Below are 20,581 nucleotides of genomic sequence, written 5' to 3' on the forward strand. Positions count from 1 at the left end.
CTCTATTGCAGCTTAACGAAGTCTCATCCCATTCGTCGATATTTGTGATATCACAAATTCCGGAAAATATTTGTTGTAGTCCAAACAAGTTGTTCATTTTAGTTTTTGAAAAGTGATTTTTGTTAAATAAAATATCTCCTTTTGAATTGGACTTTGAGCTTTGTAACTTTTTTTATGCTGAAACAGCAACAGTACAGACTAACTAAAGTTGAAAAAGTGAAAAAGCATAATAGCACTCCTTAAATAGACATTATTAAGCAGTTCATAAATACAGCTATACATGTTTTGTTCTTGAGCACATCTATAAAGTTCAGTCATCGTATTTTCATACTTTTTTAACAATCAATTTAGAAATTATAAATTATGTTATCTACAAACCAGTTATTTAGGAGTTGTCAGTGGTCCATGAGATCATTAAGAAAGTGAAATTTAATGATTAATAAACTATTTAAATGTAAATATATAAATCTTATTATTTAGACACATGGTAATAGTTGCTCAGTGTGTTAATAACTGCTTTATTAACAGATATTCCTGCTGTAATTCATGATAAAGTCAGGTTTTTATAAAACATTTAGTAGTTGCCAGCCATGTGTTTTTGTGAGCTCATCTAAAGTGAGGACTATTTATACATATTAAAGCATTCACAAAGGAGATTTAAAGGATCATTCATCTTCCAAACAGAAAAGTTAAATACAACACAGGGTGATACAGAACACATAAATATTTTTTCATGATGCAAAAAATGAAACTGTACAGCTGTGCACTTGATAAAAAAAAAGAAGAAATATAAACCTATGCAATTATATATATATATAATTGCATAGGTTTATATTTCTTCTTTTTTTTTATCAAGTGCACAGCTGTACAGTTTCATTTTTTGCATCATGAAAAAATATTTATTTATATATATAATTCAAGTGTACAGTTTCCTTTTATTGCATCTTGAAATAAATATTTCTGAGTTCTGTTTCACTGTGTTGTGTTTGTTTATTTTTGTTATTAATTTTTTTTCTTAGGAAGATAACTGAGCCTTTAATCTCCTTTGTAATAGATGTGCTTTGTGACTAGTGGGGCGGGGCCGAGAGCCGTGGGAACGGAGCGAGGCCGGTGGAGTGATTGGGAAATGAGCGACACCTGCTCCACTCACTGGTCTCGAGTCCCACGGAGGAGATCGGAGGGATATAAAAGAGGAGCGACGACAGTGAAGGACGAGAGAGGACCAGGCCTGGGCTTTATTTTGTGTTTTGGTTTTTATTTGTGCGCGGCAGTCGCCCGTGAGGGGCTGTCGCTCTATTTTATGTTTATTTGGTTATTAAAGTTTTATTTGAGTGTCCGCCGGTTCTCGCCTCCTTCTTCCCGTGACTTTGGAGTTTTTATATTGTTACACTGGTGCCAAAACCCGGGAGGAAGGAGGGACGCGCTGCCGAAGATCCCTCGCTGCTGGGGTGAATCCGCGGTGCCATCGAGCAGGTCGTAGCAGTCTGGCGCCTTGGATGCTCGAGGCGGTGGGCTGGAGTGAGTTGCCGGGGACGGACGAACTCGCTGCCGGCCGCCCGCGATGTGGAGGGGTGGCTGCCGTCTGTGAGGGAGCGGAGGAGTCGGCGCCGTTCGCCAGGGGGCCAGAGCCTGCTGCCATCTGCCAAGAATGGGGAGGCGGAGGAGTGGCGTGCCGTCCACCGAGGGCCGTCCAGTGCCACAGCCAGGCACCGCGGAGGCGTTCACACAGCTGGTGGAGGGCCGAGCAGCAGCGTGTCTGGGAACCGGAATTTTTTTTTTTTTTCTCCTCTCTCCCCTCTCTCGTCTCTGTCGCTCCTCTTCCTTCCATCTCCTTTTCTCTCGCCTCGTCTGTCCTTACCCCCAGGTTCCCACAGGTCACCGTGAGCGGTCCCCCCCCGGAGGGAGGGGGGGGTAGTAGAGCGCAGTCTCGGGAGTACCCCCCGGCCTGCGAGGGGCGATGGGGGTATGTGACAAGTGGGGCGGGGCCGAGAGCCGTTATTTATTTGTGCGCGGCAGTCGCCCGTGAGGGCCTGTCACGCTATTTTATGTTTATTTGGTTATTAAAGTTTTATTTGAGTGTCCGCCGGTTCCCAGTTTTTATATTGTTACATGCTTATAAACCAAGAACAGGTTATTTATAGCTGTATTTATAAACTGCTTACTAATGACTATTAATGTTGGGTCAAGGCATTATAAAGGATGAACTGACTATTTACTCATGCTTAGCTAATGAGTGCAGTTATTATAAAGTGTTACCAATGCATTTACCAATGTTAACAAATGAGCCATTATTTTACAGTGTTTACACTGTACAATGATTTTATTGACATATAAGCATTTGTGAATACTTTTTATGATCCTATAACCATTTTTAAAAATTATTTTAATGATCTATGAACATTTGTGAACTAATTATATAAAACTATATTACCACTAAATATTTTGAAATAATTTTAAAGCTCTAGAAGAATTTCTGATAACTAGAGAATTACCTAAAGAGGTAAGATCTGTAATTCTATGGCTATATCTTGTGGTCATCCTTGGTATTACAGTGTACATCTGACACATATAAAGAGTGACAGGTTAGTTTCAAAAATGTATCATTCTCAGGGGCCACAAAAAAATTAAAAACTAAGAATGACTTGTTCTCCATATGTGAGGTTTTTTTTAAGTGTTAGGATAAAGAACTTTAAATATATAAGGAAATTACTGTTATATTTTTGTTATTTAATAAATTGCAATGGCAACACATTTAAACATATCCAAAATCCGTTCACAATTTAGCATCTTGGCATCATGTAGACAAAGTTTGGTGTGAAATTTTTAATTTTTGTGAGAGGAGTAATGCATTAATTCACAGCCATGTTTTTCAAAAAATCCACATTTAAACCAAAATAGCCAACTTCCTGTCGGTCATAACTGATGACTGTAAATTAGAAAGTTGTCCGTCTTGATAAGAACAATTTATGTACCGAGTATGTACTGGTGTCTGTAGCTAAAACTAACCCCCCCCCCCTCCACTTTTGACAAAAGGTGGTGCTATAGAGTGCCTCCTCCATGCCCTTTTATGAGCTTTTGCCATTGTCTATCTATCATTAATACTGATATGTGTTTTGAGTTTCATGTAATTCTGAGCATGTTATCTGCCTCAAAATCACCAGAACAGAATATTCAAGATTGACACGTTGGCATGGCAACACTATATTAGATATCAATATCTCCACAACAGATTGACATCAGATTGACATTGAGTTTTGTCATTATTCTGATGAAGTTTGAAGCAAATTGAGTAAAAATAAGATGTTAAATTCAAAGCATTTTGAAAATGACACATTTCCTGCTGCCAGTCGGTGGCGCTATAACTTTGAATCCTAATGGTTACATATATGCGATCAGCATCATACAACGAACAAACCGATGAAGTTTGATCAAACTCAGGCAATGTATGGGGATGTTATTAGACTATTCCTGTTTCTCGTTTTTCACCCTAATTTTAATGCCTTGCCACGAGTAAACCGTTCGAGATATCAAAAATCCCTTGGCAATTTTGCATCCCCAATGTCTTGAGATCATGTTCACAGAGTTTCGAGGCAAATGGTTGGAAAACCTCAGAGGAGTATTTCAAATTCCAGAGCATGCTTTTTGTAAACAGCCCTGAATAGCCGACTTCCTGTTGGGCGGAGCCTATGACATAGAGCACAAAAGTTTTTGGCTCAATGAGATCTATAAGTGTAAGTATGTGTGAGCTATGGTTCAAGATTTCTGACTGTGTTCTAGGGGACGCCATAGAGCCCCTGTGCTACGCCCGGGTCCCAGCCTCTGCAGCATCCTAATGGCATGTCACTTCCTGTTGCCAGCAGGTGGTGCTATGGTTATAACTGAATTTGGGCATGTAGATATGTTCAGGTCAGGAGTCTTATCAAACATGTGAAGTTTGGGGCAGATTGGACATTGTATGTCTGAGTTATAACAACTTCCTTTCTCATGGCAAAACATCGATATTTGTAAGGCTGCCACAGACACGCCCTTCAACGAAACCTCAAGATCTTCGCAATTTAACATCGCAAAGGCCTTTAGATTACACTGACAAAGTTTGGTGTTGATCTGAATAAATCTCTAGGAGGAGTTTGTTAAAGTACAACCCCTGAAAATGGCAAAAACGACACAAATTTTGTGGAGAAAATTCAAAATAACTGACTTCCTGTTGGGATTCGAATTTCGTACCAAGAGACTTTTTTGTAGGTATTGGTGTGTTACATGTGTGTACCGATTTTTGTACATGTACGTGAAACGTAGCTCGAGGCGCACTCCGTTGAATGTGTATAGGTGGCGCTATTGAGACATTTTGCCACACCCGATGGAATATTGGCCTTCAGATGTGTTCAGGCCAGGACTTTTATCAAACATGTGAAGTTTGGGCAAGATCAGACATTTTATGCCTGAGTTACAATAACTTTTATTCCCATGGCGAGACATCGAACATTGTGACGGCGCCATGGAAACACCCTTTAACGAAAACTCAAGATCTTCACAATTTAACATCGCACAGGCCTTTAGAATAGAGTGACTGAAAAAAAATTGATGTCATAAAATTTCTTGGAGTAGTTTGTTACAGCGTAAAATATGTCACTTCCTGTTGCCAGTAGGTGGCGCTATGACTATAACTGAATATTGGCATTTCAAACTGTTCAGGTCAGGAGTCTTATCAAACATGTGAAAATTGGGGCAGATTGGACATTGTATGTCTGAGTTATAGCAACTTTATTTTTCATTGCGAAACATTGAAATTCGTCAGGCCGCCACGGACACGGCCTTCAATGAAAACTCAAGATCTTCGCAATTTAACATCGCAAAGGCCTTTAGATTAGGCGTACTAAATTTGGTGTTGATCTGAATAAATCTCTAGGAGGAGTTCGTTAAAATACAAGGCATGCAAATAACAAAAATGATGCAAAATTTGCTCATAAAATTAAAAATAACAGACTTCCTGTTGGGTTTCGGATATTGCTCCAAGAGTCTTTTTTGTAAGTACTGATGCTTTACATATGTGTGCCAATTTTTGTGCATGTACGTGAAACACAGCTCAAGGGTTGTTGATTTTTTAGAATAGGTGGCGCTGTTGAGCCATTTTGCCACACTCTCTTCTGAAACCTATATCAGACATAAATTTTCACCAGGTCTGACGCGTGTGCAAAGTTTCATGACTTTTCGAGCATGTTTAGGCCCTCAAAAATGTGATTCATTTTGGAGAAGAGGAAGAAGAAGAAGAAGAAGAAACAAAGCAGATACAAGAGGGTCCTATCACCATCGGTGCTTGGGCCCTAATAATAATCCTTAGGGGAACAAGAGGGCCCGAGCCAATGGGCACCCTCTAATCTTATTCTAATAAGAATAATTCTAAGGAAATCAATAGGGCTCTTCGCCCCTTCGGGCTTGAGCCCTAATAATAATAATGTCATTAAAAAATGCCATCAGTCTGAGTAAATTTGACCATTATAGAACTGTGACTTTAAAGGTTAGTGAAATTACAAATGGCATGGGATTTTAAAGCATAACAACTGAAGGTCTATGAAACGTTAGCCAATAAAGCATTTTTTTTAACAATGGAACTTAAAGTTTTGAACTAAAATATTATTTCAACCATATAGCCTGTGAATATATAAAATGCATAGCCTACTTTTCAATGAAAGAACACTTAGAGAGTGTAGGTTTCTTCTGGTGTTTGGATTTGTACTCCAATTTGAGTTCCAAGTTTAAGAATAGCCTACACTAGTTTTTTTTTCTTTCTCTCTTTCTCTCTATTTAACTCTCTATTTAACAGCATTAGCTTACAATGAAATACGTCTTCCTTCAGGCAGACTGAATGTTTTCCTGCCTTGCTAAATATTGGGTCAGTTTGCGCGAGTCCCGCGTGCTGTGAAGCGGGAGCAGCTGACGGAGGATTCCACTTAGTCTTAAGCCTTCCGCAAATGCTACGTTCACAAATAACGATTTTCATAAAATAATGTTTAATTATCAATTGATAATTTGTTATTATTATGGTCTTGTGAAAATAATAAAATGGGCTGCGAGTGTTACAGGCTGAACAGGACGTGAGACAAGCGGATCCATTTGCAAGCTTTATTAGAAGATGTGGTCAGAAACAGGCATGGGTCAGACAAAGGAAAACAGGTACGTAGAAGACAAGGCAAGAGCAATCCAGTAAACAAGCGAGGGTCAGTCAACGGCAAATGTAATCCAACAGGGCGAGACTAGAGGGATAATCCAGGTACAAGGCAAAGGTCCAGGCAGGGGCAAACAGTATCCAAAGAGGGCAAGACGAGAGAGGTAATCCAAAGTACACAGGCTAAGATAACAACACAAGGAAACACAGAAACGGCAAGACTACGCAGGAAACAAGATAACACGGGCTAAACAATACTCTGCAGTTTGGAAGTGATCTGAGTGAGTGTTATATAGTGAATGTGTGATTGGATTCAGCTGTGTGTGTGTAATCAGTGCATTCAGCTGTGTGCGTGTAATCAGTGGACTAATGGTGGGAACTGTAGTCCGGGGTGAAGTGCAACAGTGGGTATGGTGCAAGAGTCCATGTAGTGAGCAGGTGACCTCTGGTGGTGAGTGAACGGAAGTTCCTAGACCAGATTCATGACATAGCCCACCCCTCAAGGAGCGGCTTCCAGATGCTCCAAACACTTTACGATTCAGGAGGGTGGTGGAGCGGAGGCGGAACAGGGGGAGGTACGGAGGGCCAGGTCCACATGGAAGTGGAGAGACCGGGGACTGAGGCAGAACCGACGGAGCAGGGAGCCAGAACGGAGCCGGCAGTACAGGTGGAGCTGAGGACCACCACAGTACAGCAGATGGGCACGAAGATCCCCACGGTGGAGCAGAAGGAACTGGAGCCCACAAGGATGTAGCAGACGGAACTGAAGCCCACCAGGGTGGAGCAGGCAGAACTGGAGCCCACCAGGAAGGAGCAGGCAGAACTGGAGCCCACCAGGGCGGAGCAGACGGAACTGGAGCCCACCAGGGCGGAGCAGAGGACCACCACAGCCGAGCAAACGGGACAGAAGCCCACCAGGGCAGAGTAGATGGAACTGGAGCCCACCAAGGCGAAGCAGATGAAACTGGAGCCCACCAGGGCGGAGCAGGTGGAGCCGGGACCCATGGCAGACACCGGAGCCTAGGGAAAGCAAAGACAGACAACACAGGCAGTGCACTCATGGTCTCAGAGACCGAGGTAGGAAGCCTAGAGAGTTCATAGATTGTCTCTATAGCCATGACAGGACAGAACGAAGTTTCACAGGTGGCCTCCATAGCCTTGACAGGACATGACAAGAGTTCATAGACGGCCTCCATAGCCATGACAGGACATGACAAGTGTTCATAGACGGCCTTCATAGCCGTGACAGGGCAGTACGAAGTTTCACAGATGGCCTCCATAGCCGTGACAGGACATGACGAGAGTTCATAGACGGCCTCCATGGCTGTGACAGGGCAGGTGAAGTTTCACAGACAGCCTCCGTGGTCCTGACAGGACAGGCAGTGAGTTCGTGGGCGGCCTCCGTGGCCGTGACAGGACAGGCAGAGAGTTCAACGCCAGTCCCTTTGACCATGATAGGATGGGCTGAAAGTGTATTGCTGGGCACCACCACCATACAATGAGCTGAAGCGAGACCCGCTGCTTTGGGTGGTTCTGCAGCAGTTGCCACCACCATTGGAGAAGCTGCAGCGAGTGCCATCGCCTCGGAGAACACAGCAGTGAGCGTCACTACCCCAAGAGGTTCTGCAGCATCAGCCACTACCTTTGGAGACATTATAGTGGATGCCGCCACCATTGGAGGTTCTGTGGTGGTGTATGAAGACCAAACACAAAAAAAAAGAAATCCCCATCAGGGGAAGTGCTTCAAACAGGGCTATTAGTTCAGGAAAAGGAGGGTTAGAGTGAGTGGGTTTGGGGATACCAGCTGTGCATGCAGACACCAGTGGTGCATCCCTCACACTGGATACCAGACTGGTATACGGAAAGACTGAACTTGAAGATCTGGGTGCAAAAGGCAGGAAGTGCCAGGATTCTGAGCGAACAGATGTGAGGTAACATGACTCTGGATGATCAGCTGTGAAGTGACGTGACTCTGGATGGTCAGATGTGTAGTGATGTGACTCTGGATGATCAGATGTAAAGTGACGAGACCCTGGAAGTTCAGCTGAGACACGACAAGGATCTGGAAGATCAACTGTGATGTGACTTGATTTGTGAAGATCAACGGTGACCTGCCTTGATTAGTGAAGATCAGTGGTGACTTGACCTGATTCTGGAAGATCAATGGTGACTTGACCTGATTCGTGAAGATCACTGGTGAATTGACTTTTCTCCAGAAGTTCAACAGTGACTTGACTTGACTCCAGAAGGTCAACGGTGACTTGACTTGACTCCAGAAGGTCAACGGTGACTTGAACTGATTCGTGAAGATCTTACGGGGACTTGACTTGACATGCGAAAGTCAACAGGGACTTGATTTGACTTGATAAGATCATTGGGGAACTTGACTTGATTCGTGAAGATCAGCGGTGACTTGACCTGATTCGTGAAGATCAGCGGTGACTTGACCTGATTCGTGAAGATCAGTGGTGACTTGACCTAACTCTGGAAGATCAACAGTGACTTGACCTGATTTGTGAAGATCAGCGGTGTCTTGACTTGACTCTGGAAGGTCAATGGTGACTTGACTTGACTCTGGAAGGTCAATGATGACTTGTCCTGACTCTAGAAGGTCAACGGTGACTTGACCTGACTCTGGAAGGTCAACGGTGACTTGACTCCGGAAGATCTGCTGTGGCTGCCATTTCTGGAGGAAGTGCCACGACCCAACCTCCCGCTAGAGGGCGCCTGCAAGGAGCGGGTTCTGGATTGGCGGCCATTTTGTGCTGGGGCGCTGGGCTGGCGACCATCTTGTGCAGTGGCGCTGGGCTGGTGGCCATCTTGTGCAGTGGGGCTGGGCTGGGGCCATTTTGTGCAGTGGCGCTGGGCTGGCGGCCATCTTGTGCAGTGGCACTGGGCTGGTAGCCATTTTGTGATCAGGTCCGGCTGCTGCCACCATTTTGTGATCGTGCTCCAGTGTGGCAGCCATTACGTGAGTGAGTCCGGGGTCGTGTGCTTTCGTGACACCCACTGTGAATGCAGAGCCGACACACAGCAGAGCAAAATCCAAAAAATGGCTTAGAGAAGAACGTGGACACTCACAGATTAATTGTGACTTTAAAGGTTGGTTAAGGCCATCACAGAAAAAGTCTATCAGAATGCAGTCCGGTAATTCTGTACCATTAGCCAAAGCCAAAGATTTCTCAATATAACCCTCAAGTGATCGTGTGTCCTGCTTGAGAGCTAGGAGCAGAATCACTGTGTTCATACCTGGCCAATGTCCCTTGGAAAAGCAGCTGGATCCTTGTATGGCCAAGTATTCTGTTACGGGCTGAAAAGGACATGAGACAAGCGGATCCATTTGCAAGTTTTATTAGAAGACGTGGTCAGAAACAGACATGGGTCAGACAAAGGCAAACAGGTATGTAGCAGGCAAGGCAAGAGCAATCCAGTAAACTAGCGTTGGTCAGTCAATGGCAAACGTAATCCAACAGGGCGAGACTAGAGGGATAATCCAGGTACAAGGCAAAGGTCCAGGCAGGGCCAAACAGTATCCAAAGAGGGCAAGATTAGAGAGGTAATCCAAAGTACACAAGCTAAGATAACAACACTAGGAAACACAGAACGGCAAGACTATCCAGGAAACAAGACAACATGGGCTAAACAATACTCTGCAGTTTGGAAGTGATCTGAGTGAGTGTTATATAGTGAATGTGTGATTGGATTCAGCTGTGTGTGTGTAATCAGTGCATTCAGCTGTGTGCGTGTAATCAGTGCAATAATGGTGTGAACTGTAGTCCGGGGTGAAGTGCAACAGTGGGTATGGTGCAAGAGTCCATGTAGTGAGCAGGTGACTTCTGGTGGTGAGTGAACAAAAGGTCCTAGACCAGATTCATGACAGCGAGAAAATAATGAATAAAAAGAGTAGGGCTGCTGTGAGTGCAGGCATGTTTCAACCCATTAACATGACAACACACCGGCCCTCACGGCCAAAAAACAGATCGAATTCAGTTCAGCTGGAGGGGGTTGGGGGGTAGTTCTGTATAGTTTGTGGGGGTTGATATAAATGTGTGAATCTCTTGGTTTTTCATATGCACATTGTCTTTTGAGGGTTTCAAACTTGCAGAACAGGTTTAGATAGGACTCGTCATTTTGGTTTTAGGACAACTTTGAAGAAAGGTTTTGATCCACTTCAAATGTTGACTACTGTATAGCGAAATATAGTTTATTAGTTATTATAACTTAATTTCAAAGGAAGTTGCCTTAACTCAAAAAAAAGATGCAAACTGTTGCGTTAATTTTATTTTGTTTCGTCTAAACAATATTTTTTAGACTATACAATATAAATTCTCACAGAATGTAGCCTATTCATAACCAATATATTGAACCATCTCTTTATGTTTTTCTAAATCCCAAACAGAGTCCAGACATCAGTAAAATATCCGTCTATGAACATGTTGTATAGGCTATTTTAGATTTGGGAACTACACATGCGTTACAGACAGAGTTTTTGGAGAGATCAATTTTTTTTTTTTTGTAGCCTATTTACAATGCACAAACCAGAAGCAACAATATCTGCAGAGAAGGGTTGGCCATTCTCAAAACATAAAATATCAATTTTATTTCAATTTTCGTTTTTGTGTTTCAGAGGAAAAATCAGTGTTAAGGCATCTCTCCATTATGGACCGTTCTGAAAGCAGAATTTATGCAAACGCGTATAACATGCTTTAAAAACTTTAACAGAGATGTCTAGAGGGTATTTAATAGGTGTGCCCCCACATAAGATTTTTCTAGTTACTAGTCATTCATTTGTCATTATTCAACTAATCGCATGTTTATATTAAATTTACATCTATAATCCATAATGAGCCTTAATATATTCCACGCTCAAGCACATGGATTAAGTTTGCCACAAAGCACAGGCAGAAGTAGCCTAATAATTGTGAAAAAAGAGACATTTTAATTATTTATTAATAAACAAATGTTTTCTTGTCGGCTGCAAGATGAAATTCACAGTGCTGGCTGTCTCCACATGGACGCGCCTTTCAAGAGAAATGAAACCTTAACAGATTACATAATGCTTTCGTTCTGAACTGATTCGTTAAAAAGACATTTAAATTTTTCTGTAGATATATTTCTCATGTATGTGAGACACCCCAATTTTAAGTTAATTCATTATCGGGAAAACATTCGAGTAATCGAGAGGGCACCTCCCTATCATGAATGCGCATTAATAATTTTCGCACAAACACTTGAATATGAATATTTATTCACATTTTGCATATGCATTACAACGTAAATTATTTTTTACATGCAATTATCCAAAATAAAACCAAACAAGATTTGTAATGAAGATAAAACAAATAAGAATAAATGCTGCACATTGCACTCAGCATCACACCTGCATTTAAATGCGGCTGCAATTTTATTTTTTTTACTTAAATTATATGAAAGCAAGTAAAGAAGGCCCCCTTTAAAATCACTGAAGTTGTCAATTAATGAAGCTCTTTTTTACATCATGTGCATTTTGTTGATTATAATGAGAGAACTTGAGTTTAAACGTGAGGACGTTTTATTAATCAGTCCATTCTTTAGAGTTTCAATGATTTAGCTAAACCGTGGACAGGTTTAAGTTATTTGTTTCTTGTTTTAATTAGGCCTAAATAATGGGAGCGAAATTATACAGTGCCTCACATTTTACTAAAATAAAGGAAATAATTCCTAAAACATGCAACAATTTCTTAATCAGTGTACAGACAAATATATTTTTCCCCATGAAGTTATCTGTCAAAATAAATTACAGGTAACGAATAAAAAAAATGCATGTTGTTTTATTAGAGGAATTTTAAAATATAAATTAAAACGTAGGTCTAATATATGAGAATATTGACATTTTGCATATTAATCCATGTAGCCTAGCTCACTAAAATAGGCTACCACTTTTAATGCTCTGATGCAAAGTAAACTACAATTTCTTTTGAATAATATAACACATAATTCATATAATATAAATAATACTGCACACCTATTAAAAGTGTAAAAAATAAAATATGGTTTAATACCATGTAGCTTAGAGAAAATATAAGCACAGGCTCATAGAACGAATTCAAGCAAGATAAATATCAAGCCTAAGAAACGCACATAACTTCATAAGTACTTAAACATTCATCTGTGAATATTAAATATTTTAACTACAATGTTTTTCTTTCATTTTCCATTTGCCATTAAATGTAACACATCAGCGAGGCAAAACTGATGGCTATCATAGTTCAGTGGTGCCTGGGGCAGAAGAGGGAAGGGGGAGCAAGTTCGGGAGCGAGTTCAGCTTCCTAACAGCCTAATGAATGAAGCTGTCCTTCAGTCTGCTGGTCCTGGCCTGGAGACTCCGCAGTCTCCTCCCTGATGGCAGCAGACTGAAGAAGCTGTGTGACGAGTGTGTGAGATAGCCTGCAATGCAGAGGGCTTTGCGAGTGAGACGGGTTTTGTAAATATCCTGGAGGGAGGGGAGAGAGACACCAATGATCTTCTCAGCTGCTCTCACTATGTGAAGAGTATTCCGGCAGGACGCGTTGCAGGCACCATACCACACAGTGATGCAGCTAGTCAGGATGCTCTCGATGGTGCCTCTGTAGAAGGTGCACATGATGGGTGCCAGGGCTCTAACTCTTCTAAGTTTGCGGATGAAGTAGAGACGCTGCTGTGCTTTCTTGGCCAGTGCTGCGGTGTTGTCGGTCCAGGAGAGGTCCTCTGTGATGTGCACACCCAGGAACTTGGTGCTGCTCACTCTCTCCACAGTCGCATCGTTGATGGTCAGAGGAGCATGCTGAGTGTGCACTCTCCTGAAGTCAACAACAATCTCCTTCGTCTTCTCCACATTCAGTAAGAGATTGTGGTCACTGCACCACCCAGCCAGGCGGCTCACTTCGCTCCTGTAGTTTGTCTCATCTTTGTTGCTAATGAGACCCACCACAGTCATGTCATCCGCAAACTTAATAAAGAGGTTGGAGTTGTGTGAAGGTGTGCATTCATGGGTCAGCAGTGTGAAGATGAGGGGGCTCAGCACACATCCTTGGGGGGCCCCAGTGTTCAGTGTGATGGTGCTGGATGTGTTGCTACCGACACATACTGCCTGAGGTCTTCCAGTCAGAAAGTCCAATAGCCAGTTGCACAGCGAAGTGTTGAGTCCCAGCTGGACCATTTTGTAAATGAGCTGTTGAGGGATGATTGTGTTGAATGCTGAACTAGCATTCTGATGTATGATGTCTGAAGTCATTTTGGTCTATATGTGTGAGTGCTGAGTGGAGGGCAGTTGCGATGGCATCATCGGTCGAGCGGTTGGACCATTATGCAAACTGGAAGGGGTCCAGGGAGGGGGGAGGGAAGACTTGATATGATGCATGACTAGCCGCCCAAAGCACTTCATGTGGATGGGAGTAAGTGCAACAGGATGGTAGTCATTGAAGCAGGATGGAGACGGCTTCTTCGGGACTGGAATGATGGTGGTAGCTTTGAAGCATGTGGGAACAACAGCCTGACTAAGCGAGATGTTGAAAATGTCTGTGAAGACATCAGTGAGTTCCACTGCACAGTCTCTCAGTACACGCCCAGGAATGTTGTCAGGACCCCAGAGCTTTGTGTGCATTGATCCTGCTGAAGGATCCCCTCATGCTGTCTAGGGTCAGCGTCATCACCTGGTCACCGGGAGCAGGTGGAGTCTTCTGTGCAGTGGTGCTGTTTTGTTCCTCAAAGTGGGTGAAGAAGGCGTTCAGCTCGTTCAGCAGGGAGATGTTGCTGTCACAGGTCCGCGGTGGGGGCTTGTATTCCGTAATGGTCTGTATTCCCTGCCACAGGCTCCAAGTGTCTCTGCTGTCGCTGAAACAATGGGCTATCCTCCTGGAGTACTGTCTCTTAGCCTGTCTGATGCCGTGGGATAGGTTGGCCCTAGCTGTCCTCAGGCCCCCCTTATCTCCAGCTCTGAAGGCAGCGTTCCAAGTCTTCATGAGTCTGTAGACCTCCCCTGTCATCCACGGCTTCTGGTTGGCCCGGACAGTGATGGTCTTTGTGACTGTTACATCATCAGTACACTTGGTGATGTAGGCAGTGACAGTCTCTGAGTACTCTTGGAGGTCTGTGGTGTTATTGTATGTGGCAGCCTGCTTAAACATATTCCAGTCTGTTGTGTCAAAACAGTCTTGAAGAGACTCTGACGACCCTTCCGGCTACACTTAAATTTGTTTGTGAACTGGTTTGGCGACTTTAACGAGCGGTCTGTATGCAGGCATTAGCATTACAGTGATGTTGTCTGAGACACCAAGGTGGGGGAGGGGGAGAGCCTTGTAAGCTCCTCTCTGTGTGGGATAAACAAAGACTAAAATGTTATTACCTCGTGTGGGAAAGTTAATGTGTTGGTGTATTTTTGGAAACACTCTTTGCATGGTTGAAATCCCTAGCTATGATGAGAAAAGCATCAGTGTGGGCTGTCTGCTGCTCACTGATGTGCTGGTACAGTTAATTTAGTGCATCGTTCCTGTTGCTGTTGTTGTTGTTCGGAGGAATGTATACAGCAACGAGCAGTATGGCTGTATATTCCCTCGGTAGATAGAATGGCCAGCACTTAATAATCATAAACTCCACCAGGGGTGAGCAGTGTTTGCAGACCACAACAATATCGCGGCACCACGCGTCATTGATGTAAACACAAAGCCCACCTCTGTCCGCTCGATAGCACATAAGCTGATCGAGCTGAATAGCCTCGGGAGCAGACCGAAGTCCCGCAGCTCTTCCGCGTGCACGGAGTTTAACTCTAAAAATGTGGTTCTGCCGACATCCAGCAGAAACTCACAACTGTATGCGTGCTTAAAGACAGGTAGACGCGATGAAGACGTACAAAAACACTGTGAATCACAAGACAAAAAACACGAAAACACCATTCTGACAGGACAGAGAGAAGCCGCTGCGTGTGGATGTGCGGCCATCTTGTGGTTACACTACCATAATATAATGTTGGTTACAATACCATAATATAATGTTATATAAAAAGTGCCTTTTGCACTCATCCATAAAAATAAAAAAGGTGGCTCACAAGACTTCGGGGGGTGAACAAAGGCCTCTTGTAGCGAATTGATGCATTTTTGTAAGAAAAATATCCATATTCAAAATGTAATAATCACTGTAATGTAGTTTGCGCTCCCTGGGAAGCAGCTCCGGGCAGATGCTATATGGAGGTTGGCCATGACCCTTGGCCAAGGAATAAGCTGGAAGTTCTGAGTCATGGTACAGAAGAGGCAATGTCTCTTTAAATACACTTCGTGGAGGCAAAGGCATTCTTCGCCTCCAGGTTGTGCATTCAGATCATTTAATGCACAACTAGCCGTTGATTATCCCTTACATATACAATGTTTACACAAGCAACAATGTTCTTTCTTTTTATCGGTAAGATACAATTCACACATCAGTGCCAAAATTACTGGTAAACTTTGTAATGTAAATCGCTGGAATGGACCGTTATTTCACACATAAAGTCTTTTCTGGTGTATAAATCGGACCTTTTCAAAAATATTAGTAAATCAATTTTAGCTATTTTTTTTATAAACAAAAACATTGCACTGCTCTGATCCTAAGCTTGTGCCAGAGGAAAGCAGCCTTATTTTTCAGTTTTATGGTGGTATTCCAGTGTTTTGAGTTTAGTTTGATCTTGGTGTCATCTTCTACACCCACTCCGTCAGGGCTGGGTTTTCTCAGGCTGTGTGGTCTGCACACCAGAACAGTGGAGAACCTCACCCTTTAACAACAGAACATCAGCCGCTTCTTGGGATTTCAAGCACTTCCCTTATGAGAGTTCAGAACTGAGGCTTCCTCCATACATGCTGGAGCTAACCGCAGATTGGGGTCACAGTGAACTGAATGAGTAGGCAGCAATGAAAGGAAAGTCAGAGGTCTGATGAGGTGATGCAACAGCAGGAAAGGACGGTTGAGGGGATCTCAGAGCACAAGAAAGCCTGAGCAGATTCAGACGTCATGGAGGAAAAGAGAAAACCCCAGACCAGTGAAGATGTGTGTACGGTGACCTGGTGTGTGTGTGCGGAGTGGAGCGGCAACAGTTTCCCATCCGCGCTCAGAGCATTTAATAATCACTCTGCTCCAGGTTCACAATTTCCCGCTTTGCTCCACTCCGCGCTCACTGATACCAGAAACACCGGTCCGCCTTCACACCGTGGCTAAAGTATTTTAGTATGTTTGAAATGTTATGTTTATAACGTAGCTTATATCAAAATAAAAATAAAATAACAGGAGAGTGGCTTAGGCTATTGTGTGCAAACTTTTAAGAATTAAACGGTATTAATTGCTGCTTTCTGCTCTGCAAATTTTGTTTGTGATGAAAATAATAGTACATTTTCATCACTTACTTTATCTACAGATCAATGCATTTCTTACAGATTTCTGCTCATTCAAAATCAGATACAGATGAAGTACCACTGTAAGTACATTTGTTTGAATGCAATATTGCGAAAGCGATTGCGTGTGAATGTGCTGTACCTGTTTAAATCATGGTTTAACCCGAAAATAATCAGTAGAAGGACAGACAACCTCCTTGAGAACTAGCCTGTAACTTCCTGCTCTGCTATTTCCGTCTTTATAACCTTCTGATTTGAGAGATCCATCTGTATCAAGCTATAGCTAAATATGTTTAACATGTGAATTCTTGCTGAATATGCAGTTATATTACGGTCTGTTGGCATCAATTGTACTTGTGATGGAGTGCTCTTGGAGCGAGTGAAAACCAAGACGCTCCGACTTTTAAAAAACTCGCTCCTCGCTCCAGTCAAAATCACACTGCTCCACTCCGTGCTCAGCTCACATACTCTGACGGAGACCCTAGAAACTGTTTGAACACTTAAGTCACACTTAATGATTTCTGAGGTCACTGCAAAAGATGCAGTATAATCAAAAAAAGTATGATTTATCTTTACAGAAACCTAGAACAGGCACACTTTTCAAAGATTTCACAAAAGGAAGCTTATTCATTGTGAAATGGGAAAGCAGTAGCTGTGAAAACCATTGTGACACTTCGTGGCTGTCAAATGTTTGTTGAGCATTCCATTAATAAAATTGAATAATAATTTTAGGGGAACTGACTGATGATAATCACTATGACACCAGTTACTTCACAGTCAAACATGGCTCATAAAAGAAAAGCCCAACATTATTCGCTTGATATTTGCATACTCTAGTTGTCAAAAGTTTGGAATAAAGAAGTTTCTTATGGTGAGGGTGCATTTTTTATTAAAATACAACAAAAACAGTAATAATAATACATTGTAATACATTTTAACAGAGGTTTATTGAAAAACACTTGTCTTTCGTTAAACACTTGCCTTTTGACATACTGTATAAAAATCAAGAAGAACCACAAAGTAGCATTGAGGTTTCTGTATTACTTTATTATAAAAATGTATTTGATATGATAGATGGATGACTGTAATACATTAATAGTGTGGCAAGATAAATACTGATCATCTTTCGAAGATGCAAGAATTTTTTGGTGCAAGAGTTTTCAAGTTTCATTAAGAAATACTTACATTTTAACACTCAACATTACCTCAAGAATAGTGACAATAAAAAATAAATCAGATACACATCTTAAAACAAGCTACTAAAATGGCAACAGAAACACAAAACTGTACACTTAGAACCATAAGAGTTTTTACTACCTTACTACTCTATTATGAACCATTTTTGTCCCTTTGAATGAACTGCCCAGGGACAAGCTGTTGGACCCCCTAAAGATACACTCAGGAAAAAAGGGTGCAAAAAATTGTAAGACGATTTAGCTGCATAATTTATTCTGTTGGTCATAACTGTGTAAATGCAACGAAAATCATGACTCAGAACGTGACTTCTACTGAGGGGCCCCCGGGGACTGCTTGCTTAGGGCCCCCAAAATGCTAAACTCACCTCTGCATGGGTTCACCAGATTAATGCACCTAGTGGGGGAAACCTTCTGAACCATGGTTTGAGACTGTTTGACGTAATGAAGCTTGTTAAAATCAATAAAATCAAGTTAAAATCATGTTGCAAGAGTGATTTTCAGAACACTTCAACTGGATAAAAATGGGGCCTGTAGTGAACATCTGCAGTGTGCTGGGAACATCCTGCATTAAACTTTAAAAATGAACCCACTGCAAACCTAAGAGGACGATAATGGACATCCGAGCAGCATTCTCTGATTGCTGGGATAGAGAGGCTTAATCTAGTGTGTCAAAACTATGCAAAACAATGAAAAGTTTCTGTTTAAATGTTATCCAATTCCATTTATAGGGGGGTCAGAACAGGACAAAAAAAATTGCCTATTAGTTTTGAATTATGATGTATTTTTATTTAAAAACCTTGACATAATAAGTGGACCTCAGAGAACAGTACAAAATAATAAAAAGGCAGTCCATGACCCCTTTAAAGCATCCTGCAAATGACAACACAGCACATCTAATGAACACACCACTGTCTTCAGTCTTCTTGGGACTCAAAAACATGTTAACAGTGGTGTAGTCAGGGCCATACACATGAATTAACCTATATAAAATCCACTGAATGTTTGCATAAATGTTGTTTAAATATACTTGCATATTTAAATTACCCATATATTATTCACATATATTGTGTTAACATACAGTATCATATAAAAATTCATTTAAATGCATTTAAACTAGTTTTACTATGGGTATTTAATATATGGTATGAACGTATAACTTCATGTATCCTGATGATGCATGTATGTCATAAGCCCTGTTTGCATGGTATTAGTATTATGACCTCCAGTCATTTGTAATTATTGCGGAGAGTGTCTGTGATCTTAATCCCGTGCGAATCGTCCATGTCTGTAATTTGTAAAGTAAAAATTCCCCCGCAAATGACCTACCATTTCTCACAGAACACAGAGGTAATGTGATAATATTAGTCCCGTGCGAATCGACATCTCTGTGATTTGGCCAGCATTTGGCGGTTGTATATCATTTTTCCGAGGTTTTTGTTTCCTGTGCACCTTTTTATCCATCTTTCATGAAGAATGGAGCTGCGTTGGAGTGTTTAATAGTATTTTGGGTGCTGTCATCATATCGCTACACCATACAATTTAAAGAAAGAGAAAGCTGGAAAGTTTTTGAGGTTAATGTGTTACAAATAAATCAAGCATAAAGCTTAAGATATTATTTTAACCTGGTGAAATGTAAATGACACAGCGCATGAGACTATATTAAATTATTTTTTTATATATATATCCATCTTAATGCGACTCTCAAAGCCTTGACATCCGGGTATCTGGGAGATAAGTCAGTAAACTCACAGGCTTCTTTTATCCTGCGCGAATGCACAACACGAAATTCAGATGTGTGTGTGGGGGGGGGGGTGTTGGTTTCAAAATCACTTATGGTCCCTAGATAATACTAATCCTGTGCGAATAGGGCTTTATAAGACCACATACATGACAAGACCATTCACAATATATGTACATACAGGTGCATCTCAATAAATTAGAATGTTGTGGAAAAGTTAATTTATTATTTTAGTAATTCAACTCAAATTGTGAAATTCATGTATTAAATAAATTCAGTGCACACAGACTGAAGTAGTTTAAGTCATTGGTTCTTTTAATTGTGATGATTTTGGCTCACATTTAACAAAAACCCACCAATTCATCTCAACAAATTAGAATACTTCATAAGACCAAAAAAAAAAAAACCTTTTTAGTGAATTGTTGGCCTTCTGGCAAGTATGTTCATTTACTGTACATGTACTCAATACTTGGTAGGGGCTCCTTTTGCTTTAATTACTGCCTCAATTTGGCGTGGCATGAAGGTGATCAGTTTGTGGTACTGCTGAGGTTGTATGGAAGCCCAGGTTTCTTTGACAGTGGCCTTCAGCCAGAGATTCTCTCTGGGGTTCAGGTCTGGTGAGTTTGCTGGCCAGTCAGGCACACCAACACCATGGTCAATTAACCAACTTTTGGTGCTTTTGGCAGTGTGGGCAGATGCCAAATCCTGCTGGAAAATTAAATCAGAATCTTCAAAATGCTGGTCAGCAGAAGGAAGCATGAAGTGCTCTAAAATTTCTTGGTAAACGAGTGCAGTGACTTTGTTTTTCAAAAACCACAATGGACCAACACCAGCAGATGACATTGCACTCCAAATCATCACAAACTGTGAAAACTTAACACTGAACTTCAAGCAACTTGGAATATGAGCTTCTCCACCCTTCCTCCAGACTCTAGGACCTTGGTTTCCAAATGAAATACAAAACTTGCTCTCATCTGAAAAGAGGACTTTAGACCACTGGGCAACAGTCCAGTCCAGTCTTCTCCTTAGCCCAGGTAAGACGCCTCTGACGCTGTCTGTGGTTCAGGAGTGGCTTAACAAGAGGAATACGACAACTGTAGCCAAATTCCTA

This window comes from Cyprinus carpio, unplaced genomic scaffold, assembly GCF_018340385.1.
Source record: "Cyprinus carpio isolate SPL01 unplaced genomic scaffold, ASM1834038v1 S000006473, whole genome shotgun sequence".
Taxonomy (NCBI): domain Eukaryota; kingdom Metazoa; phylum Chordata; class Actinopteri; order Cypriniformes; family Cyprinidae; genus Cyprinus; species Cyprinus carpio.